The sequence below is a fragment of the Mercenaria mercenaria genome, chromosome 5 (genome assembly GCF_021730395.1).
Source record: "Mercenaria mercenaria strain notata chromosome 5, MADL_Memer_1, whole genome shotgun sequence".
In the NCBI taxonomy this organism is placed as follows: Eukaryota; Metazoa; Mollusca; class Bivalvia; order Venerida; family Veneridae; genus Mercenaria; species Mercenaria mercenaria.
In genome coordinates, this window is record NC_069365.1 from 48,093,947 (window position 1) to 48,121,529 (window position 27,583).

A 27,583-nucleotide genomic window follows, 5' to 3' on the forward strand; every position below is an offset into this window, starting at 1 on the left:
AGTGATCTTTTTACGTAATTATAGTTCAGTTGTCAACATTATATTAAGACGGACCAAAGTAGGCAACTTTTTTCTCTGCATTTAAGTCAGCTGTTTTCAGAGACTACCATCAGTTGCCCGGTAAAGACTGTCATATCAATCGGAGTAATAAATGGTTTTAAGACACTTTTAAGTATCTTAATTTTATTACAAAAGAAAGTCCTTTTAGGAATATGTTCTGAGACAAGGTCGTTACAGTGATGTTACTACATGAACGAGGAGGACATCATATTTCTTTACTTTGAGACACTGAAAATTCAATTTTATTTCTCTTAAGTTCAGTTTCAATTTAGTTTATAAAGAAATTATTTGTTATATTATATGGACTGTTTCTCTTAGTCAAGGGAGACAGGCTAGAGTATAGCACATATGTTGCTGACTTGATGTACATGCTAATAAGATGTACAGAACAGGTAATTTAAACATAAAAGACGTGCATTTCTGTGACGTCATCATCTCACTAACCAATGTCATTGTTTCAGTACAACCACGTGAAATAGAAGAAACCTTTCCATAGACTTGGCGTTTGCGGTTACGGGTTTTAGCAACTTACAAAGCGACCGTATTGTAGTCGGCCATAATGTTTTATCATATAAAATAGCATTAACAAATTGGTGATTGGAAACCTAAGGTTTCGTGGCTACAGATTTGCAAACAATTTATCAGTAAAATCAAAAACCTCGTACATTTGAGCCATATAATCAGCGATAATGATGTGAAGCTCTGTTGGACATAAAACATAATTAGATCGTTGATCCAAACGACAAAGCCTTCCTTGTCATTGAGGGAGGTTTTGTCCTGGTAATGCATGACTGACGGTTTGCCTTTAATATTCTGTTTTCTGCTTTTGTTGCGTTCTAATGCTCACTGAGGTAATGATCTATCACTACCCATTTCAGAGTAATCTGGATATTGATTTTAGGAGCATTTTCCTTCCAGTAATTATTGTTCTGAATACCATCAGATAGCAACTGATGGCATTGTCTATCGAAATGTTTTTGTTGGGTTTAACGTCACATCAGCATCCAGTTATTGATACTGAAGGAAACCCTTGTTGCCCCAAAGCTTAATCTTACATTTTAGAACGAACTACCTCCTGTAAGACAGCTTTATGTCCTTCTCAAATGAAAGAATTCGGCACTCAAAGAGAGGTTTCGAACCAAATGCGGTAAGAAGCAACTAACTTAAACTCCGCGTCCTTAACAACTCACCCACTCCATCGAAATACTTAGGAACTGATGTTACATCATTTTCAATTAGATGAATATACTGATGCGGATGAATTGATGCTCAATTGAGGATGCCAAAGTATGTTCCTTTACTGGTACGTTTTGCTTTGTCTACGTGGCATGTATGTTTAATTTAGTTTGTATATGATAATTTGTGTATAAATAGAAATAGACACATCCGTACATACACTTCTGAGGGTTTTCCGTTTGGGTGATGAGGCGGGGAGGTGATTTCTTCCTAGGTCTCTAGTTTCCTTCTTAAATCACCTGTCCTCGTTTTACGTGCCGACTTGTGACAACAAAAAGTCAGTCCGTACTTTAATATCGTTTCAGTTATTGTGTCATTTGGGATCACGGAGTTATTAGTTTATGCGAAAATTCATTTTAGTCCGGCGTTAGGGAAAGTAATGGTTGTCGCACATTTCATCGCCACTCAACAGACTTAATCAGACCGGTCACTTCAAGTGCATGTTACAATAGGTAATTGTCAAAATGTATTGGTAGTTTTATATGTGTTGACTGAGCCATGCTGATCTATTTCTACCAAAGATCGATAAAAGAGCACTTTAGAAACAAGGCTCACCCAAGGTAATGGATAGTAAAGGAAGTGATATAATTACAAACCCTTTCTCTACCTGTCTACTTATTGCAGCGCGGTTTTTATTATAATTTCTACGAAAGGAGTAATGATTCACGATTGTAAGAATAATACATAAAATTAATTCACGTTTTAGTAGCTTACATTTGGGTTGTTGATTGGTAAAGATTCACAATTATAGGAATATTCTTGTTTAGTAATTTACATTGATTTGTTGTTTGTTTTAGGCTTTGTGCCGTTTTTCAGCAGTGCTGCAGTTATGTTACGACGGAATTGTTAACCAGTGTATCTGCATTCTGCACCAATAATAGGTTAAACTTGTTCTCCGCAAGTATAAGCCAACTTCTCAACATTATCAAGAGGTGTCATATGTCTGTTAAAAATCGCCATTGAGAAAATACGTCTTGTCCGGGGATTGAACCCAACTAATGACTCAGTGATTCGTTGATCTGCACTCTCTCTGTTGAGCTATGCGGGCGGCCCTTGGAATTTAAGTGTGTGCAGACAAAAGGCAAGGATTCAGTGTGTAATGTCCAATAAAAAGCAGAAACAAGAAGTATTTAGTATGACGACGTCATTTATGTAACAGAATGCTGTGACGTCTGGAAGATTCGGGCTTAATAGCAATGTTGCGTTATTAGATATTAAAAAGATTGTTATCAGTGCAGGTTAATAATATCTGTGGCTTGCGAGTTGCGACAGTCACTGGTAGACTGGATGCGATATAGATAATAAAAGTTAAATTAGCCCACAATTCAGCACGTATCCCTTAAACTTCCCTTACAGGTCTATCGTTGCAAATTAGGACGAATGATAAATATAACAAAATAGTTAAAAATAAATGTGTCTCACTTCGTTCGACCTTTTCCCGTCTTTCAATATTTAGGCAATTACATGAATAATATCATAAGGTTTACATCATCAGGGTCTTTGCTTGATAAATGCTGTTGTGCAACGTAACAAAATCAAATTTTTATCGGAAACAACTGAAAATTGGGATAATACGGAAAACAGTACTCAAGCGCACGGAACAAATTGACACAAAATATCAGCAATCAGTCTAGGTCAATTAAATCAAACTGGTCGTTGTTTCAGATTGAATACTATTATCCTAATTCCAAATACTACACAATGATTCGGGTGAGTAAGTACTGATTCAATATACTTATACACAGTCCCTACTGATTCAACAGGCAGCACCGAACTCTAAATTAAGTCTATATCTCTTCCTTTGGAAATACTTTAAATTCTTTTCTTATTTAATCTAAAACAACCCTGTATTAGTCAAATGGCCGTAAAATCTAATCTACACCGAAACAAAGACAGACTTGTAATTAATGAACAAGATCTTGGTGACGAAATAGTTAGGTTATCAAAACTGAACACGAATTCTAAAAAGGAATAAAAATAATCTCTACTGCTTTCTGTCTTCAATACATACTATAAATTTCATTGTTCTTTTATATTTTGTTTTGGCTAGTGTAATATTCTTCGTAAGTCTCACCAAGGAATGAGTACTGACTTGACTTTTAGGAAACGTTTGGAAAATTTTGATACCTAGTAACTTTATCCGTAAGAAAATTCTAAATGAAACAATATAAAAATTATCTTCAGTACTTAAAATAAAACTCCACATTAACATGATCTAGGCAGCTGTTAAATTGACAACAAACGACTGCCGGAAAATTTAAAATTAAAAATGTAAATTATATAGTATTTTCAAACAAGCAAGGTCACAATATCTGTTTTATATCTCATAGACTCAAAATTGTAGAATTCTACAGGCCCCGCAGTAGAACCATTTTCTGATCAATAAAAACTCTATCAAATAACCACAAGATTGACATAACTGAATAAACTATTGCCATAATATAGCATTATACTACTTCTGTTATAAATCCCAGACTGATTATTTTCGTTTTCCTTGTTCCAAATCGAACTTAAGGTGAAAAGGACATATCATGTGTTTCCCCACAGACTGTTATTAATTCTGAATTAATATTAGTTTCTCTTTCTTTTAAGTATTTGTTAAAGAAAACGACATGACAGTTTTCTTATCAGGTCCCAAAGTTATAAAACTTGGAGGCCATTCTCTAAAGTTTATTTATATAACGATACCAAATATGATATTGTGAATCATTTTGAACCAAACCGCCATATGGAATGGTCAGTGTAAGTTTTATATAAACATAATGTTACACATATTTTGATGATAATATAATATACAATTAATGAACAAAACATTTATGTGTACACAATTAGAGATTAGTATTTCTAATCAATGGTGAATTAAACTCCTAACACAACACATATCTGATTATCAATTGACCTTGAATCAATTGAATACACTAATGTAGTCGATTAAAAAGTTGTTAGATATATATATGCCTTGAAAAAGAAAAGAAAGGAACTCGCCCTGCGCTTATAGTAACTGTACATAATAGGAAAATCTGTGGTATTTATTTACAGCGCATAAATACCGTAGGAGACCTAAGTAAATAAAAAAGCTAGTCAAACGTGGAAACTATAATTAATGATTAATTCGTTAAAGGAAAAAAAAAAGAAGAATAATATACTCAATTCATCTTATGCAAATCCGAGGCCTGCCTCACACACGACGTCTCTGATCATCTCTGCATGAATTTTTCCAAAAGTAGTCAATTTTTGATATTGAAAAACTATTCAGTAAGTAGGATCCAAAGAAGAAATGAATAGAAGTTATATATTCTAAGCATGTGCTACCAGTAAAATGCATAAAAACGAGTTAACTAGATAATTAATCGAAGAATTTAATAGTGTTATTCATGAATATATATACATTTTTTAGCAAAATCATTCCAACTGCATGGCTATGCGAGGACAAAATGAGTAATTGTTAGAATTACATGATTTAAAATACAAAGAATAAAACAGAACAATGTTTTGACATCGAGAATCTATTTTTTAGTTATGAACAGCAAATGTGACACTTTACTTGTAGAAATAACCTGGCAATATTTTGAATCAGGTTCTCACATTGAAAGAAAAAAATGTTTTCTTTTGTCGGCAAATTGCTGAATATTATGGTTTGTGTTGTATTATTCAAGGATCGGGATTTCCAAGTTATATGCCTTACATACGAAATACGCTATAAATCTAACTCCAGACAATTTCCTTCAGTTTATTTCTGGGGTTGTGCCATAAACCAGCTGTCACCTAGCTATAAAATGCAATCAATGCAAATCCAGGGGCATTTGCTTTCTTAAGATATATTGAATACTGATTTAACAAGATTTTGTTTGAGGTTGTTGTTTTTAATGTAAGACCACATGTGTATCAAATGAAAAAGGTTTAAAAAATCAAATGTCAATATACAATGGTAATACACCAAGAACTATAAGCAAATGGTTACGCATCCTAAAATTTAGGGTGCTTTAACTAAATTATGATGACAGTATAATCAACAACGAAACAAATTATCAGGGTGAATAAGGAAATGAGAACATGATAAATGTACTTGCTGATAATTTGTTTTTGAAAGGAAAATGATTTCTGTAAAGTCTGAATATACTTATTTCTGCAGACAGTTTTTGGATATAATAACACATTCATTCTTATCACGGCCTTTATAAACCCGGATTTTCATTCGAATGCGTGATGTTTATAAGCTAGAGTTATTTTTTAGTTTGCTACTTTGAATCATGGATTATAAAATCTTTGAAAGACCCTTTGGCAGCTAGAACGCGGCCAAGCAAAAATGAATGTACTCCATGATCCAAAAAGACCAGAAAAAATAACAAAACCGAGTACTTTACAACAGAGTTCCACATAGGTCAGTTGAATGGGACGTGTGGAGCATTGAAAATATCATTACTAAATAAAACTGAGTTACATTTTATTTAGTTGCATGCATTTTATGTTTTTTATTTTAACTGTTTAATATCTAACAAATTTTGACTAACCTCCTCAACACCAATCTTTAAATGTCACTATGTGGTGTTGTGTCCTTTAAAAGTCTCCAGTACTTTGACTCAATATTGACATTATTTCTGGTCGTTTGAGATCATGCGGACCATTCAGTGATGAGGCCAGTACCTGGGCGCTATGGATGTGGTGTATCCTTTTTCTTATCATGAAAAGAATTAATCCAACTGTGTCGTTTTGGCTCGGTTACATCTTCCAAAGGATCGTCGTATAGATCTGATTTACTACTAAAATTGCGTAACATTCTGTCTTTGGTTTCAACTCACAGCATTCCTCAGATAATCCCATACGTCTCGTATGTAGCTAACCATATGTTTGCTTCCATTTTGTTATTTGTGTTATTCAACTTCAAATCAAAAGATATAAAGTGTTGTAAAATGTTCGTTCCTGTAATAATTGTTTTTAAACTAATAGATATACAGTGCTAATACATGAGTTTTGAACAGAGGAGATACATTCAATAAATAAACGAAAGTATTGCCAAATGTTTGAAATTATACACCACAATATTGAACCTTTTTATAAAATGATTTTCGCGAGGCATCGGCAAAGGCGACTCCTACGTTTCCAAACGTCCCTTACGAAGTAAAGACATAAAGTGTATAAATTCTTTATATGAGCCGACTTGGTGCATTTGCGACTAGCTTGGATCCAGCGAACAGCATGGATCCTGACCAGACTGCGCGGATGCGCATGCTAGTCTGGATCCATGCTGGTCGCAAAGCCACTATGTTGGTTTTCTCATGGCGCGGCACATATAATAATCATTTCAGAGGATGATTCTATCTAATGCACCTGAAAACACGAGGAATGAACTAGTAACACACCATTTAAATTACAGTTACATTACTTGCTTTACGACTGACAAAAATGAAGCAATTACACTCATGTTACAAAACTTTTTCGGCGACGCCGTCTAAATTCGTTTTCGTTACCTATGCCACGTGACTTCAGTTTGCGAATCAAACTACTTGATAACGCATTATAGATAATTTATCAAAGTGGAAGATTTATGCAACACTCTGCCTGATTGGACGAGAGTGTCAATTTCTTTCACTCTGTTGAATGTGCTACGCTGAGTGAAATGTAGACAAAGCGTTTATCCTAAACGACGCTGTTCACAGTTTTAAAGCTAACTTTGGCTCAGTATATTTAGCAAGAATATTGATATATCTGAAAATGATAAGTAAGTTTAATAAATATGATAAAAACCTGTTTAAATACCAACATATATCAAATTAAAGAAAGAGCTGAATACGGTCTGCGTATCACATGAATAAGGGTGTGATAAGAGTCTTTTATGGTATGCAAATATTGAACTCAGTTGAAATCTGTTTTATTATATATATGCTATATAATGACTGAATCTCATTTCACTGAAATGAAGGTACGCTGCATACAGTTTATCTATGTGATATGACTACGATCAAACTTTACTTATGAAACAGAAATATTGAAATAATTGCAATTGTATGTTTTGCTTGACCTTCACTTTTTTATAGCTGTGACGTCATTGTCCAAAGATTCATGAATAGCGAATATGCTATTTGTTAAAGCGGGATCAGTTGGCCTATTTTAGAAATAAATAAAAATAATAAATAAAAAGAAATCCTTTAATTGATTTTTCTCATGTATTCTAATCAAACTTGATTTGTAGCATCTTTATTAGGCCCGCAGCCAACTTTGTTCAGCTGGGACATTTGACCCCTTTTAAGGGCTGCTAGAGCTAAAACTAGAAATGCCTTTATACAGCGTCTCATGAACAGCTTGGTGGATCTTTGTCATACTTGGTCTGGAGCATCATTATAAGGTCCTCTTCCAAATTTATTTATATAGGAACTTGGGCCCTATTAGGGACCACTATAGCTAAAAGTAGATATGCCTTTCTTCGCATTAGCCACTAAAATGTAATGGATTTTTATCAAACTCGATGTGTAACAATATCGTAAGGTCTCCTGCTATTTTGTTACAAATGGGGATAGGGACCAATTTAGCTAAAAATATAAACACGTTTAATGACCTCTTCTCATGAACCGCTTCATGAATCTTCATCAAACTACTGTTGTAATTATTCGTATAAGGATAAACGAAACAAAATTGCAACCCTACGAAACCTTTGCGAAAAAATTAAAAGAGAACCATTTAAATTGTTAAAGTGCGGTGTTTAGTGTTGCAATTTGAAAAATGTTAGATGAAAGATGAATGTTAGATGAAAAATTCATAAACTTCTTTCCTTATTACAATTCGCCGACTATCATTTTTAAAGATATTTCTTGTTTATGATGAAATGTCCATGTAAGTCAGTTATGATTAAGTTTCTGTGCAAAATGATAAACCCAGTCACATTCACAATTCAAAACATCTAAATAAAGAGGTCTCTCTCGAGTGGCATTACTAGCAACAACAATAGATACGGTATTGATTCAAATTTCTCACAAAGTTTACTGTACTAATAACATACTAAGTCATATAAATTTGATCATGAATCAAAAGATACGTGAATCAGTTACTGTTCAACGTAATAAATATTTCAGTACTCATTTCTATAACGAATGAATGACAATTCCCAATGATAATTTCAGTGAATGAAAATTGGGTTTTAAATTTACAATTTTACACTTTTAGCACATGTTCATTTATACAGAGCCTGGTAAGGAAATGTGTATACGACACTGAGAAATTACTAAGTAGAAATATGTACTACTGTTAAGAAATATGATTTTTGATAAAATTTATTTTACATTATCTGTACACTTCATGTAATCGGTCAACAAAGTATATTTCCTACGTTTAATTTTGTAGTAAAAATGTGCAGGGAAACCGGCAAAGCACATGTTCTGGGCGAACTTATTTGTTAAAGTATATTTCCTAGATTATGACGTGTAGAGAAACCAGCAAAGCACAAGTGTTATTGGTATTTAATGGAAATCAGATTTATTTCCATGTACACTAACATTCTTGTCATAAAGACCAGTAATAATTATGTCGTAAATTGAATGTACTTAATGTATTGTTTTGTATTGTATTGTTTTATTGCTGATCACCAGGAACTGTTTTCATCTCAAACAATTTCTCTATGTCCCATTAAAGGACAGACAGTGGTTGACCTTTAAGGATGATTGTGCTTTTATGTATGTGTTCGAGGCAATCGTATTTAATTACTAGTAGGAGGCGTTCAATGTGAAGACTTAAATTTTCTTTCTATAAATAATTTATTGGTAAGGTACTTGTGGTTCAAGCATGCGATGCGACAGTGCCTATCATTTAACCCTGCATCGATACCGGAAGAAGCATTGCTCATTTTCGGAGAGCATATATAAACACGTTCTTTTCTTCAGTTGTTAAGTCAACCAAAATTGACAAATAGTTAAATATGCATAGTTTTGCAATATGTCAAGTATAGTTTCATGAAATCGTGTTTGACTTTTTAAAGCTTTGACCGCTACATGTAACATTAAAGTATAAAGATGTAATTCTGTAAAAAAATATATTGAATTACTTTTATGTAACAGTTTTTGGGGCGGACTATCCGCCTCAGTGCTAACATTATCTTATACAGACTTTCAAAAACCAGTCATTCCTTAATTCAAAAAGCCTAACATAATTGTGCTTAAAAGCTCTACCAACTTCACCAAACACTCTTTTTGCATAATCACACTGTCATATTTAACATAGCAGACATATCTAACAAAGTGTGTATCGTATAGATTCAATGCGTTTGATATCGGCAATATTTATTAAAGAGCGCAATAATACAGCCTTTTTTGTGCTAAAATAAACATGTAGGCTAAAAATACTTCACGGAGACAGACGATTCGACTATCAAAGAATCGTGTGCTTTCGTTATTAGGAAAAAGAATATACTATGTTATTAAACATGAACTGGGCTGCCATAGAAACCATTTCCTTTTGAAGTTAAAAGACTGGATTGCAAAACTTCTATATGATAAATGTCTCGAAAAAGAAAATACAGTTACTGCTTGGTTTCCTCTTCACATAAAACCTGTTAATATTATTTTCACTTAACTCATTTACATGATTATTCAGAACAATTTACACAAAGATCGTTAAAACATCCACAAAAGTTAGCAATAACGACATCTATTGGTAAAGCAATTAGATAAATATGTTCCCGAAGCAAAAGCAATATGTAAAACAAGCTGACAAAAGAATTAGGTTTACACCAGGGAATTCGTTTGTCTTCTTAAATTACATTCTCTAAACCTACATCCGTAATTGATTACACTTTCATTTTTGAATAATTAAACGAACCTGAAACTTTACACTCATATAAACGTTGATATTGGTAGGGAAACGTTTCACATCATTCAGTACACAGTGAGTAACACAAATGTAGAAGACAAACGACATCCGTATATGGGCCAATTCGTTTAACTCAACCCGGGACATGCCGGTAACGAGAGCGGCAAGAAAAAAAATCTCGCCGGTTAATTAATAAACGAACGCTTCTGTGTACGCAGGCCACGTGAGCTGCAAATAAACAATCAAATCTATTATGATTTTCTATTGTGGCCTGTTCCAAATAAGTTAACAAAATATTTTTTTTGTGGTATGTTTCTACCTTCACTGGTATTAACCACAAATTTCCAAATGTTTACCCGATTCTATATCGCGAAAATATATGATCTGCCGCTTTGCCTATCTTACAAAACCGGCGCACATCGGCTTCCGCCGGATAGACCCGGGCAGTGCACGGAATTCAAACGAACGCCTAGCCTGTTGCCCGCGGCGAAACTGTGTACGCCGCAAAAGTGAAACGAATTGGCCGTATATTTTCAACATGTTCAATGATGTTATTGTTAATGAAAAATATGGTAAAAATCTATTTCATTTCTTTTGTCAGCGTCCAATATGTCGCAACAAAAAACCCAGTCTAATGAACACGTGCAAATCAGTTATACACGGGATCGGGAAAAGTAATGCATCTTCCTGCTCTATTGTTGTCAATATGTTAACATCATTTAAAGTTGTTTTTTTCACCACTAAATTGTCAAATTCATTAACTGACATTAACCTTGCCTGATTACTATTCAATTTTAAAACGTCCGAAGTAGCAAATGTTAGAATACCATATCCTAACAATAAGATGTTTAATCGAAACTTTTCAGTTTGTTCAATTTGTAACGCTTGTTGTGTAAATACTGAATAGCACCGGTCATTTTGCCAACCTTACTAGTGACAAGGTCAAATTGCAAGGCAGCTAAGATCACGCGAAAGGAGCGGTTAGAATTCATAGCGATTAAAACAAATAATTGAAATATGTTCGAAGACAGGGTATTTCAATGCAGATTGTCTTTGGAATGTCTCAAGCTATTGTTTGTCGTAGCGCCTTTCTGTGGTGATATGTTTACAAGACGTACAAGATTTGCTTTGCAAACTTAGGAATGTAAAAAGGTGAATACTGCTAAATAAATAGTTTCAAATTGATAGAGGGTAAGAGCTGATTTTTAAATAGCACAAAAGTTTAAGCAGGTAAAAAGTTGAATATTGCTTAAATACTAGCTTGATATTGATTGAGAGCATGAACTAATTCACAAATCACGAACTTTACCACGTAAAAAGGTCATCAATACTGCTCAAAAAATAGTTTCATATTGACTGAGAGTATGAATTAATTTACCAGTTAGTCATTATCCACCTGATACTACATCGAGTATTTTGACAAAACTGAATAGCAGATGCGAAACTGAATACCAGTTTAAATGTTTAGTATTTTATGATAATTTGAAAGTTATTATTTGTTGAAATACATATTTCTAAAAGCTTTTATATCTCCAAGAAAACGTTTATACTAAATTTAATACTTACCTGTACTTAAGTGTGTATCATACTGTCACCCTTTTATTTTTGTCAATATTAGCTAATTTAAATATATACCTGATCTTCAATTTAATTTTAATCTAAATTTATTTAAAAAATGTACTAACAAAGGCAATCATGAACTGACTGTATTCAATAATGTGTAAAATTTAATGCAGTGTGCATATAAAAGCTTCAGCTGAAAATTGTAAACGAAACGTAAAAATGAAAATCAGTTTATTGTTATTGTTATTTTTCATCCCTGTATATAAAAGCAAGAAACACATGGATAATTAATTTCCTGGCAGCTGGCCGTCGTCTATTGTCACTAGTATATCAATACAGTATTGGCGGCAGGGTTGTCTAAAACGTCAACAATCACTCGGAATTGATTTAATCCCACTGGCCAGTATCCATGATGATATTTACAAAACAGGCAATATTCTCACTTAAAAGCCGACAAGATAACACAGTGGCCTAGAAAAGGGATAAGGATAATGTCATATTCCATGAAGACAAAACAATTGTATTTAAAAATATGTACGTGTTTGTTGACGTCAATGTATAATATATGTTGTAACCAAGTAAGATATCAAAATAGTAAATATTTAGGTATTAATGATATTAATAATGATCAAAACCTGATATATAGGAAAAATGGATGTGTATATAGTACATACCAGTTATTTACCACAATAATTATGGTAGAACAACCATCATTTTGTCCAAAGTAATATACACAGTAAGGTATTTCACATTTACTCTCAACAGAAAAGATAAATGAGCCAGGTATCAATTACACAATAGATTGATAAGAGTCATATGGTAGCTGTACATGTATATATATTTCACAGACAGCATCAAATGTTCAGACGCTATTACATTCATAGCCTCATGCCATTCCGTATTTAGTAACATTTACAACATCGCCGCATGGCAGTGCGTACATAAAACGCACAGAAAAATGTCACCAGACCAGATAACTACACCATCAGCTATTATCATGCCATCCTCATACTTAATAAAACTTTACGGTTGTCTTTATTTGGAATAGCTGGCGATTACACTGGGCCAATTCGTTTCTCTCAGAGCGGCAAGAAAAAACTTAATTCCCGCCGATTTATTAACAGACGAATGCTTTGGCGTACGCTGGCCACGTGAGCTGCAAATAAAAAAAAATGAATTTCCAATTTATTTTGATTTTCTATTGTGGCCTGTTTCAAATAAGTTAGCAAACTATTTCTTGTAGTATGTTTCTATCTTTACTTGTATTAACCCAAATTTTTAAATGTTTACCCGATTTCATATCGTGAAAATATATGATTTGCCACTTTGCTTATCTTGCAAGACCGGCGAACATCGGCGTATAGACACGGGCAGTGCCGGGAAGCCAAACGAACACCTAGCCGGTTGCCCCCGGGGGAATGGCGTACGCTGCATAAGTGAAACGAATTGACCCACTGATTTATCTTACTATAAATAAGAAAAACAACGCCGTTGAAAATAGTCTCTGTATTTAGAAATATTATTTTCTTTGACGCATGCGAAAGAAGTCGGTTACTCTATTATCATTCAGCATTAATGTGTAAGGCAAATTAATCACACATACTAAAAATTTACCACAAGACAAAAGCGTGTTCATTAAAAGCAGGTTGATCTACGAAAATTTAATGTAACTTTTATATTTTTTTGCAAGCCTGAATGAAAAAGAGGAATTGAACGGGACAATAATAAATTGATAAATATTAACCAGGTTTAGTTATATGTTTTGTTGACATATTGACTGAGCTATTGTTAAGATTTAGTTTTGCAGCATTAAAGATGTGAGTTTTATAGGGTTTTAAGTACAAACATAGAATAATGAGAAACATTAAGTGAAACAATGTCTATATGCAACATGGCAATGAACCGTTATTAAAAGTTACAATATTGTTACAGACATTATATGCACAAAATAAAAAATAAGACATTTCTTTCGTGATAAAGATATGCCTCTGCTCTTCGCCAAAATTGCAGCTAGCATGATGCAGCCATATTTTCACCCATTATGATAAATTACATGTATTTCTACTGCTAATTAAATGTGCTTTTGCACGTGATTTAAATGTCATTTCCTGTCAGTTTGACAGAAAAATCAATACTCTTTCCATTGATATGCCACACTTGTGGGTGCACGTGTAAATGGTGAAAATACTGGACTGTTGCCACTACTTTTCAAATGTTCCTCGTAAACTGGTTCTTCAAACTCTGGGGAAATACATTTCTTACTCTACCGCTGAACTCATTGTATTTTACCCTCTGTTAGTGGGTTAACTGCCCATCGTTACATAACTGATATACTGTTATGTCTTCTTACAATGCATATAAATACAGTATCATAGTAGTAAAATAGGGCTAGAACAGATGTTTTCGTGCAGTCATTGTTTGTCTTACTGATTTCAGTTCCATATACATAATTAAACTGAAATAATTCCAAGAAACTTCACACACACTTCTTTTGAACCAGTGATCTCATTTATTTTTGATACCAGGGTGATATCATTACATGTTTGTAAAGTTTGTTTTCTATATTTTTACATCAAACATGTAAAATGCAAAAACGTACACTTGCAAGACGCGAATTCCTCTCTGTTAATGTATCTATTGTTCATTGTTAATGAAATCATGAGTAGACGTCTTTATGAAGGAATAATGATTTAATGCACGTATCAACGAAACACACACAGTTAACATTAGTTGAAGTTAATCGAAGGACAGGGATTATTTTCTCTCAAAAATACGCAAACAAGAGTCAGTTTAATAGGTTTATTCATTTTTAAAGTAATATTACACAATAATATAAAGACTGCGCTTAAAGCAAAAATGATGCTATTTAAAAAGTATGTTTTGATTGAACTCATGTCACTTACATATTTCACAATGTGATTATTAGCTATGTCATTTTTAGAAGCATCTGCCATTATCCGAAGCACGTAAGTCCATCGGGAGTATCACTCAATATTTTATCTGTAAAAGTACGACAATTGATATTTGGTAAAGATCAAGGAAATGCATTTTAGCTAGAATGAATATTCAAACTTCTTAATATCTGGAATTAGTATTGTACTACGTCTTGTGTAAAATAAAACACGTGATTTGAATAAAAAAATAATAACTTTGTCTATATCTTTTGAAGGTTTTGATAATACATTATAAATGTATTTGTTTGAAGACAGATTGAATTTTTATATTCCTTATAGTTCAGCGGCAACACATGTATGTACTTTAAACTCAAACGTAACACAGAGTTTTAACTTTTAAAAAGTACTCTCTTCAACTTCCTTTATACATTTCAGCATAACGAATAGTACTTTCTTTTCCTGTCTAACAATTTACCATTAGAAACAGAAATAATGAATATTTTTGTATATAAGACTGCCTTTCCTTAGACTAAAACCTTTTCAGCAGTGCGATCTAACACAACGTCATTTAATTGTTGGTCTCGAAGGTATGTATCAAAACGTTGATAAGGTAAAAGTCAAATAATTTCACGGACAATTTTATCGAATCTTCTACAATAACGACTGCTTATTAAGAATATCCCAACACTTTCCTGCTTCCTAAGAAAAACAAACAACATCTAACAATAACTATGTCACACTGAAACCTGTTGCACTAGAGCGACAGACTTTTTAATTAGACTTATGAACCCCGAAAACCCTTTAATGTGCTAAATAGTAATCACAATATCATTTAGCAGTACAAGAAATTCATAAACCTGTTTTCTGAAACCAAGATTGATAATTATAACGCAATTTAGATTATAACATTAAGGTTTGTCCTGTCTGTTGGTTACTGTAAAGTCGGTTATTTTCGCCCCGTTTTTATTTCGCGATTTGCAGACAATAGACAAGCTCTCGTTTTTAGGATTTCGTGCTTCTGCTATACATGTAACGATGCTTATTTAACATAGTGCATGTATAGTGTGTATATATCTTATAACAGTCTGTAAAAAGTTAAATTGTTAAACACTGATATAATAAATTTGACTACTTCTGATTATCGTATATTTACAAAATAAAGAAGGCTTAAAATATATTAGTACAAAACAAAACTAGTCACTGTAAAACTTAAGGGTTCTTTAAAGGAAAAGCATATCGTATGACATAGCGTGTCGGACAGTAAAAAATGCGTGCAAAAAGTCCGGGCCAGACACCAAAGGTAACTGATACCATCTGATATTCATCTCTAAATCCAACGGATTGGTATGAATAATGGTCTTTTTGTCAGAGAGCTGTAAATAAACAAAATTAAAACTTGCGAACGTTTGTGAAAAAAGACAAATAACCGAACAGTCGTACTTTCAATACAATTTGCAATTAATACACTAAATATACATCAGCTTCATACTTTTATCCAGTTTTAAATTTCAACATATTTTACTGATACCAGAATTTCTTTTAATTACACAGTATATACATGCATGTGCGCATATGCCTCTAAAAACTTGATACATATGTAAATAAAAGCATACAGGATTTTATACGAACAGTACCCGGTATTTTACTGATACATTGTACCAGAATTTCTTTTAATTACACAGTATATACATGCATGTGCATATATGCCTCTAGAAACTTGATGCGTATGTAAATAAAAGCATACAGGATTTTATACGAACAGTACTCGGTATTTTACTTATACATTGTACCAGAATTTCTTTTAATTACACAGTATATACATGCATGTGCATATATGCCTCTAGAAACTTGATGCATATGTAAATAAAAGCATACAGGATTTTATACGAACAGTACTCGGTCTATCTATGCAGCAAAGCAAGCTAATGTATTCTATATCATATCATTCGAATATCTTATTTAAATAAACTTATTAATGTCATAGCATCGCTGCATTCTGGGGAGACACATAAAAATAAGTTATCCTTAAAACATACTAAATTAAAGACCGGATGGGCAAAATTCTCTGTCTTGGTTTAATATATCACCACATTGTAATGACATCACTAATGTTATGAACATGTTATCTGATCTTGTTTAATGCTGGCTTTCCATTGAAACGTATTTCCCCTCACATTGTAAAGAAAACAGAATTATAGTAAGTGATTATTATTTTATATCTGTTGGCTTAATTGGTAGTTTCCGAAGCAAAATCAATATATAAACAAAATGAAAAAAGAGCTTTCTTGTGTTCTTGTGACAATAATAGTTCCCTTCAACTTCATCAATACTGCATTGCTCACGGAATATAAATAAAATGTCTGTAACATATTAGGAATTCTAATATGCTTTTCTCTGTTAAAACACTCTTACGCTAGAATGACGTCACGTTAACTTGCGGTGACGTCAATGTGTTTGTTGCGAAAGAGCGCTACTATATTTTATCTACTGTTTCAGATTAAGGGCATATTAGAATTGAAATAATTTACACTAAAACCGTAATTTAACATTATTAATCCGTCGTACAAATAATTTCACTCGGGCTGCGCTCTCGTAAAATTATTACGTCCGACGTATAACCGCCCATTGTGCATCAGTAAGTGTTAAAACACTCTTTTGCTATAAAATATTTCTTAAATAAACTCCCTTGAATAGCTGTTCTATGACTTTTGATATTTTATTAATGTTATTAATATTTGTTTTGTTTATTCTAGATATATTTATGTACTTCTAGAAGCATGCCCGCGAAGAATTAAATCAATGCCCATTCTTCAAAACTCAGGTTTTATTTTAAATTACCAAATTGCGCTCAAGTAAGTGGTTCTAGGTTTCTGTTACATCTATGTTGTAAGCAAATAGACAGATAATGTCGTTTATGAATATTTTGTTTCTCTTGCAGGCATACTTTTAAAGGAAGAAGTCACGTAATCAGACATCGTTTTATGGTATTACGGATTTAATTACACACAGAAGTGCATTAAAGTTATGAAATTGCGTCTAACGATTGATACTGTTTCTCTGTATCTTAAGGGAAAATTGTGATTTTCTGTTTATAAATAGCTAGTTCAATTTTTCCGTACGGTAAATTCTGAAACTGGATCCGATACTGACCTTGTAATTTATAAAGGATAAAATAGGTTTAACTGCGAGTACATATGACGTCGAATACTCTCTCTGTGTGTGTCTCTCTCTGTGTGTGTCTCTCTCTCTCTAGTGAAGGGGTTTATGTATTAAATAACGAGAGATTTCATCTTTCTTAAATCAAAATGTAATGCAGCTTTAATCTGTTTTTGTGTAGCCAGTAGATAGGAAGTTTAGTTTATGGCTGCGCAATACGCGCCTTTTTTGATGGTTCCGAGAGCTTTAAATATGTTAGGCCATGCCAATCTATATGAAAATGAAAACATTTTATTTGATTACCGTGAAATGGATAACTATTTTTTGTTGCTGCCACTCTTTTTTCCTTCTATGACATATCTTTACAGATTTTAATAAAACAGTTATCGTCCCTCATTGACTTAGGCGTTGACTGTGGATTTGAAAAAAAACCCACAAAAAACAACAACAAAAATCTGTATGTACATTGTATACAATCTAATATTTCTATTTTTTATATCGCGTCCCATAGTCTATTGACGCGTGAAAATTGTCTGAGTAAAACAGACATTCATGTGAATTGTACCAAACAAAGGAAAACAAAAACAATTTATCCGGCGCGTCTTAGTTGATATAAAAAATAAACGGTGTTTACCATAACAGGTCCCAAGTGTCTTCCCTTTGGAACTATCGGAATTATAGAATAATTTGTTCAGATAAAAAGCATCTCTTAGCTGAAAGCCACAAGAAATTCCCGTCGAATTAACTGTATGATCAGTTTTTTCTCTTCTGACTGTTCAGACTTATTCAAAGTAAATATATAATTTCTAAATAAGCTCACTCACAAACAGATAATTAATAACCAACATTTCCTATTTCTGTCTTCATTCAGTTCCATACTCATTCATTCTATAACAATAGAAAAACCATAGACTTACATTACTTGTCAATAGAAATTTACACCTGCGGCAGCTTCTGTGAAACCACACTCAGACCACATAAGCAGCACAGCTTAATCACTAAAATATTTATAAAGGTTGCGGTGTCTGTTCACTGAAAGTTAACGAACAGGCAAATGTAATTTCCTCGACGGAAAACATAAAAATATAATCATCTTTTACGCTTAACCACTGTCTACTCTTTAATAGGCAATAGAAACTCGGTTAAGTTACAGAATATTTAGATAATACCGGCAGCACAGCAGTGTGTGATACTTTATAGTATACAATTAAAGTTACTTTCCATGGAATTGCAAGCATTATATCTCAGACTATGCAATGATTTAGTAATGTTATTATATTTAAATTTCACTTTGAAACTTTGTAATCGCTTATTCGAAACGCAAAATAAAAAGTATAGCATTTTCTTCGGTTTTCCCATACGTCAAAAAAGAAAACAATGAAAAAAAAAATCCAAATTGTAAACAATCAACAAAGGGGGTCGCAAGCATTAATTCCGATCGTAACTTGTATGTTTTCGTTTATGAAGTATTAATTATTTTATTATCGGTAATCGTTTTTGTCTCGGTTTCTTACGGCCCGACATCGTGACAGTTTACATCCGGAAATAGCTATCTGTGCATACCCCGGGGTTTACTGCGCTATTTCTTTAATTGTCAAGTGTCATGGACGACAGTTATTGCTTCCTCGAAATCTTTACTTCGATTTTAACAATTTTCACTGCTTAAATGTTTACTATTAATGCAGCTTGTTTCTGTCTCAGGACATACTGCAAATTACTACTTGCAAATGTTAGCGAAAACAAAAGCTTTTTATGCAGTATATATTATAATTCCTTCCATGATGGTAAGAATAACTGAACTGCCGCGGCAAGTGTGTTGTTTCTTTTTGCTTTTGCTTTTGTTGGGTCACATTGACACAATTATAGGTCACATGGTGACATTTCAGCTTTTAATGATAGAGGAAGACCAGGTTTCCCTCCATGCATCATTCCATCACGGGCGGGCACCTGGGTTGAGCCGCCGACTTTCCGTAAAGCCAGCTATATGGCATCCGCAAATAGAGAATTCAACGCCAAAAGTGTGGCTTGAACCCACATAGGTGAGCGACATGTATGAACTATAACTGTCTTGTATATACTGTTAAGAACGTGGTAATTTTGCGTTTATCACCATTAAAGTATATTAAGTTACTGATCAGAAACATAATATTCTTCTGCATTTACTTTATTCAGCTCTAACATATAACATGTTAGTTTCAAATTAATATAGGTATTCGGATTTTTGCACATTACACATTATTTTGTTTTGATAAATGTTCGTTCCAGGATATCCATTTATGCATATTAATGTCAGAGATGTAGAAGACAAATGACAATCAATCTTTGACCATTTAATGTTATATTTACCTTTAAGATAGTGGTCTGTATCTTGCACATAACACATACTTTTTTTCCTTAAGGAGAATATCAGTGCCAAGTATGTTGCAACCACAAGAATAAACACCGACAAACGGACTGAGTACAGAGAGAAGAGCGCACACACACAAAAAGAACAGCTGAACACTTTATACACCTCTTGCAAATTTAAATAGCTGGGACAAACGTGTATGTATTGCGCGGACTTGATCTTCAAAAGAGAGAGAAATACGAGAACACATTCTAAGAGTAAAAAATAAATACATTTGCACACAAGTCATCCTCTTAATACATACAGTTTTAAAGAGTATGCCCTTTTAGTCTTTTCACATTTCAAGTTATGAATGCGTCATATAACAGAAAAAGAGAATATTCTTGTGATTTATTCCAAGCGAAATGACTTAAAATTATCTTGAATAAATATCTTTCAATGGCATGTCAACGGTTATTGTAGAACTTCCTTTTATACTTATAAATGTGTTGCTTTAGAAACTGATCACATGGACGCTTTTTACTAGCCTTGAAAAGTTGTATATTTTTATTGTTTCAAATTAAAAATAAAAGTAATCTGTGTTTTGTTGCGCTTCACTAATAAAATCTGTAAAAAGATCCTTTGGAAGCAAAGAATGCAACCAAGAAGAATAATAGCAGACTCGGTTTGATTGGGTCTGTTCATGAGATGTAATGAAATGTACAACACCTCTCACGCCCCCTAGCACCGGCTTAAGCGGAACTCTATTACACATATGTTGAATGGACTCCATGATCCTAAAGGACAAGAAAATATAACAACACTGAATCCAAGTACGGGGAGACTTTTTACAACCGCCACAGGTCCTTTTATATGAACTTAATTTTCTACCCATTCACATATGATTGATAGTTCAAGGACAAAGTCCCGTATAGGTCGTTAAGACAACCGAAAAAAAAATAACAGTAAAGATTTCTTTTTGCTGAAACAATTAGATATGTTTCAACGAAAAGCAATTTTAAAACCAGCTGACAAAACAACTAGATGAATATGTCCTCGAAGGAAATGCAATATGTAAAACAATGCAGAAGTATTAAGTTTACACAAAGGATTTTGTTTGTCTTGTTTAATCAAATTAATTAAACCATAATACCAAAATGATACCATTTTGATATTTGAGAAGCGAAACGAAGTTCTAACATAGAAAGAAACGTTAACTGCGTAAAAACCTTGATATTCACATAGAAACAATTCGCATACGATTTTCTGCGTCTCGCATGAAAGCAACGAGTTATACAATTATGAATAATTAATATTTTGAAGACGTGTATGAGCAAATTTATAAGATGTGCCTATGTAATTCCTACTTCTGAGATGTAAAACAATATTCACAGCAAAATACGTTTGTGGCTTGAAACAGTTATTGAATCCCAGTATCGTTCATACTGCTATTATATCGTATCCATACTCCATGAGACTTTGTATTCGTGGGTCTTAAAGCAGCATGCCTCCAGATTTGGCTAAAAATAATCTTTCTTTCAAATTGAAGTTTGATCATATTATGAACATAAGAATACGAATTTTTGTTTCTAACATATTTTAAAAGTTCCAAATCAAGAAAAAAAGATGACAGCGTCGGGAATCGAACCCCGGACAGCCGCGGCAATAAAGACATTTTCCCGTCGTTGTAACCAATAATGCTATAGCTGAAGTAGTGAATAATGACTCCAAAATATAGATATTTATAATCGAGACACTTTACCCGGAGTAAAAGCGTGACAAACGCTTTTCAATTTTCATCGTAAAAAGTAGTAAAAACAGCAAATTCTCAAATGGTTCCGTAACATACAGTTTGTCAGTAATTAAGTTTTAAAGCCTTCTTAAAAATATAGCATTTATTTCAAGATATCTAAAAAAATTGTTGTTGACGAACGATCTGGAGGCATGCTGCTTTAAATTCCGTGGTACTGAAAAAAAAGTGACTATTTCTCCGGGACATGCCGGTGGTCTAGTGGTAACACGCTTGACTGTCCATCCAGAGGTCCGGGGTTCGAATCCCGGTCCAGGCACTGGAAATTTCTGAGATGCTCTTGCGTGTCTCCCACCTAACTAGAGGCCTGTACTGGTTCTTCCCAGGAAAGACGGCTTCGCGTGTATCGGTGCTATACACCGGGCACGTTAAAAAGACCCAGACTGTCTATTCGAAAAGAGCTAGGCTAAGTTAGCCGGACACGTCTGTATCTGAAAAGTTCTCTCTGTCTGTTCTGGGGTCTTTATCTCACTCTGTCCCTCTGGTCAGATCGCTCTGTGTCTGTACTAGTAGAGGATGATTTTCGCGCCCTGTGTGGCTGCAGTATATGCAAAGCGCTTTTGAACGTGTTTATCATGAAAAGGGCGCTATATAAATCTGGTATAATAATAATAATAATAATAATAATAATAACGTATTCGTAGGCTCCTAATTTGAAATTCAAAATATGTAGAAAATTTACCTGTTCGTCAGGATTTATTTTATTGAAATGACGAAACCATAAAATCCAAGAACATTAGCCTCACACGAACGTTAATGATTTATAGTATTCGATTATTATCGTGTAAGACATGAAAACGAACAAAGACAGTGTCATACGGTGAGTAAAATGTGCAACCAGACCGGAACGTTAACCCGGGGCCACAGGATACCGTTCCGATACTCTACCGACCGAGCTCCCCGCTAATGGGACAGAGAAAAAGGTGAACATGATTTCGAAGTATATACAGGACCGGGCCCCCACGTGGGGCGCCAAATGCCACAGGGTGAAACAAATGTGCAGCCAGACCGGAACTCAAACCCGGGGCCTCGGAATACCGTTCTTATGCTCTACCGACCGGCCACCTACACACAACAACCCCGTTAATGTTCAAAAACCCTATACCGTTATAACAGTTTAAATATCCTTTTGAACTCGGTTAATGTGATTGACCTTTTAAATGCCTTAATGCACTAATCTATGGATTTGTTCGTAGTGTTTACTTATTGAACTGATAGAGGTTTGTCTATTAATTCTTGACAAAAATACATAGTATTAGCATGAAGTTAATATTCTATAGTCAATATACAATAAGAAACTTGATTAAACCTTTTAAATTTATTTATCAAGCTTTTGAATCCAAATTTAAATGTACTGAATATGACCGGAAATGTTTAATTCATCAGAATGCCAGCTTTCAACATTAAATGTGGTCAGTTATTGAGGGTCCGACGATGCTAGGACAATATTTTCACTCCCAAAGCAAAGTGGTTACATTTAAAATTACACAGGAGATCAGATAACAGCATATATAACACTTTTCATATTGCCGTCCGATTATTGCCGTATATTATTGCTTTAGCAAATATGAGTGCGAACCTGATATTGTCCTCATCTTTCATCCAACAGGACTTTTCATAGATCTAGACGGATGGCTTTTTTAGACTTAATTCTTTTATTATTGAGATCAGCTTAACCTGTACTTGGTGTTGCACATTTTATTACATCTCCTGAGAAGACTCCAGAATCTCTTATTATAATTCTGCTTTGTTACGTTCTTTGCTGCTAAATGATCTTCTCACAGACAGACAAGCAAGAGTATTCAGTGTTTTATACTTAGATCCGTTTGTCTGGATTGGTTATATATCTCTATATCTACATATTCATGTTTTCATTCATACAGCAGTATTTGTTTTTTTTTCAATTGTCTAATTTGAACCCGTTGTATGTATACCCGTTTTTCTTTAAACTTTCGAAATTATTTCTGAATTTTAATCTGTTATAACAAAGTGCGGATTACGTTTCCTCGAGACATTTCAATAATCAATAGATTTATAGTTTTCATTGCAATGCAATTACACATTATGACAACTATGTCTTCTTTTCACATTTAGTCACTTATATAACTGGATTATTGGCTCTGTTATAACATCGGATTGTCCTTACAAGAAGCCTATATATCCTTCGGGAATGTAATCAACGTTGAAATAAATCGGTCATTCATCTCTTGCAAATCCAATCTAGGTAGAAGGCGCATTCGAATTGTTTGACATCTTAAACATAGTAAACCCACTTGCCGGTAGGACAAGTGGTCTTGTGAAAACCGTGGGTTCAACTTCACCTTTATATTCAAAATACAAATAACATGAAAGTTTTCATCTCATTAGGACTAATACAAGTAGAAAAATCTAGGCCAACCGACGGTCTTCATATGAGCCGTGCCATGAGAAAACCAACATAGAGGCTTTGCGACCAGCATGGATCCAGACCAGCATGCGCATCCGCGAAGTCTGGTCAGGATCCACGCTGTTCGCTAACGGTTTCTCTAATTGCTATTGGCTTTGAAAGCGAACAGCATGGATCCTGACCAGACTACGCGGATGAGCAGGCTGGTCTGGATCCATGCTGGTCGCAAAGCTAGTATGTTGGTTTTCTCATGATACGGCTCATATCAATAATAGATTTGACTTTGTCAATTAGGTTAACGAGTAAGTGATGATCGCATAGTTACAAATCAGATTCTCATTTGTATAACAGGCTAATAAAATCTAAGTACACACAGGCTGTATTACATTTGAATGAAATGGAGTTCTCGCATGTCAAATATCATAGAACAGAATTAGAAGAAAACTCGTACTGATTAGCAACGCGTCTTATCGTTATAAAAAATTTACCAACACAAGTGTTTCATGAATTTGCAAACCTGATAGTAAATCTTTTAGTACAATGTTTCTTCTTTCATTACTTCTAGCCTCAACCTTTCTTATTTTTAACTTCCAACTTCTTCATTCCATCTTCATTACTTACTAAATTCTAACTGCAAGCTCCATTATTTCTTACATCTTCATTCTACTTTCGTTACCTCTAGCTTCATCCTTCTTTACTTTAAAATTGCGATTTCATTACGTCTAACTTATTGCTTCTAACTGCTAAACTTATCACTTCTAACTTCCCTATTCCTTCTTGTGAACTTCCGGCTTCATTTCTTTTAACTTATATAATTATGTAGAAAGTAATGAAGTTGGAAGTTAGAAGTAACAAAGTTTGTCATAGTGTACTGAAATTCACGAATTTTAACTCTACATTACCGTTACCGTCGTTGCATAATAACATAATATGTATTCGTTTTTGCCTTTGTTAACCTTGTCCATTCTTGCTTTTAATTTCCATATTGATTGTAGTATTACTACAAAAGTCGCTAGGGAAACAAGCATTATAGTCATTGTCTATGGGTTTTCTAAGCGTGATGTTTGTGCTGCACGTAGGGGGTAAAAGTGATGTTAGATGTGCACCATAAATCGGTTAATCATTTTTTTGTTTTGTTACTGAACGTTCCAAGGAGGTGCACTACTAGGTTCAATATTTGTTCCATTTTGTCCTCGTGTGTATGTATGTTTGCTTTGTCTTTGAGTCTTTGCGTGTTGTTTTTTCTACGAGTGGTTTTCTGGAGCACGTCCGCATGCCGCGGTTTGCGCTTAGGGGAAGAAACGGTTTAGGAACGAAGTTTACTCTTTTAAATATTTCTCCCTTCTATATCTTCTGTCGAAATAAGGATAGATTTCCTGCAACGTGTGTGTTTGGAAAACATTAACTACATGTATACGACGTAAGTCGCGCAGGAAAATAGGTCTGTAAAATAGAAGGAATTTAGGAAAGAAATTTTCCCCCAATGTATTGATCTATGTTTTTTTAAAAATATCTTATTGACGTAATGGTTGCTATTAATTTTTGAATTTAGATACTTCAGGAAGAATATCACTTTTAGATGTAAAAAATCGTAGAATCCTATGCATGTCTTATCATCGATTGTTTCTTCAGAATAATATTAAAATATTATATTGCACTCAAGTACCTTTTAGGTTTCAGTTACATCTCTATTCTAGGGAAAACGTGACAAGGCATTGGAAGCTGATTTTATTTTCCTTATGGGAATACAGTCCAACCTGTACTAACGGTCACCTCCGATCAGCGGTCACCTCCGTTTAGCGGTCATTTTATGACGCCCCCGACGGATTTTCCTCTATTTCATCACTTTATTCAGCGGCCACCTCCCGTCCGCGGCCAGCGGCCACCAAAATTGCCTCCCGACCGCCATATTTGACCCCTTTCAGCGGCCATGTTTCTTCCAAAACAATTTTTTTTAGGCGATGATCGCTGACGATACCCGATTTTTGAGAAACACGTGATTGCTTAGTCTCGCGTGACTTTACCACACAGACGCGAAAATGACATGAGCTTATCAATTAAAACTGATAATCAAAGGCGTGATCCCCTTTTTGTTCCGATCAAATGGCCAGTAATTATCGGCAATTAGCGTGTCACCTCGTGTCATTTTTGTTGTTCACAGTTTGATCTCGGTTAAAGATAATACTCGATATCTAATTAGTAGCATACTATTTGTGATTCTTTATATTTCTTTCATCAAAACGCTATTAAATTTATTCGAAATTTATTGTGTTTGAAAGAAAATAAACCACTCGATCTTTTACGGAACATAACGGCGATCTTAGATTTTAGTGTAGACAGTAAGCGCGGAGAGTAGCTTCCCTTACCAAAATGGCAAAAATTGTAAACAAACTTGTTTTGAAGTTGGAAAATTGTCTGTAACAGTTTTTGTTGTTAAAAATCACGCTGGAGTTTTAGATTGTATAGAAGACAATTCGTATTGCGAAGGCAAATGCACGTCAAGTTATCTTGGTAAAATAATAATAGAAACTAAACAAGAAATGGGCCTAAAGGCTAAACTGGTCGGAAGTCTGAAAAATACATATCCTGGCTGCAACTCCGATCAGCGGTCACCTGTCTTCAGCGGCCAAATTGGCTGTTTCCCCTTGCTGGCTGCTTAAGACAGGTTGGACTGTATATTAAAAGGAAGAAGTCACGTTATGATACATGATCTATGATGTTCTGGATTTGATTGCATATAGAAGAGCATTGATGTTTAGGTATGTAAAGGAAAACTAGTGATTTTACTCTGTATCAATAGATGTTTATATATAGATTGTTAAACTATTACATCAGGATAAGACCTCTTGAAAAACATATCGGGGCTAAATGTTGATTCCGGATCCGCACTGGTTTTGTATAATGATGTGTACACAAATGACAAATGAATTGAGTTTTATTGCATGAATCTAATGTCCTGTTTACATGATAAAATATTTACGAAGTGTAAAATTTGCGCCCGAAAATATACATCAAGTTTCGATTCACAAGCAGTCAAGGGTTCACGGCACATGGCAAGTAAATCCATTCCCGTCGTTCATAAGTGTAATTAATTTACAATGGACTGATGTGAATGTTTCTTATATTTAAAGTTAGACATCACAATTATTACCATAGCTTGCAACTATTTGCACGAGGTTTACTTTTACTGTCGATTCATATGACGAAACATAATCCAGGGCAATTTTTGTGTAGAAACAAAGTGTTTTACACCAGGTCCTACTTCGCGCAAAAATACATCCTAGACGCAATCTTTGCGCTGGGCGAATTTTAGACGGTCAAATACAACCGAGAAAAAGTAATGTTTGGACATTTTA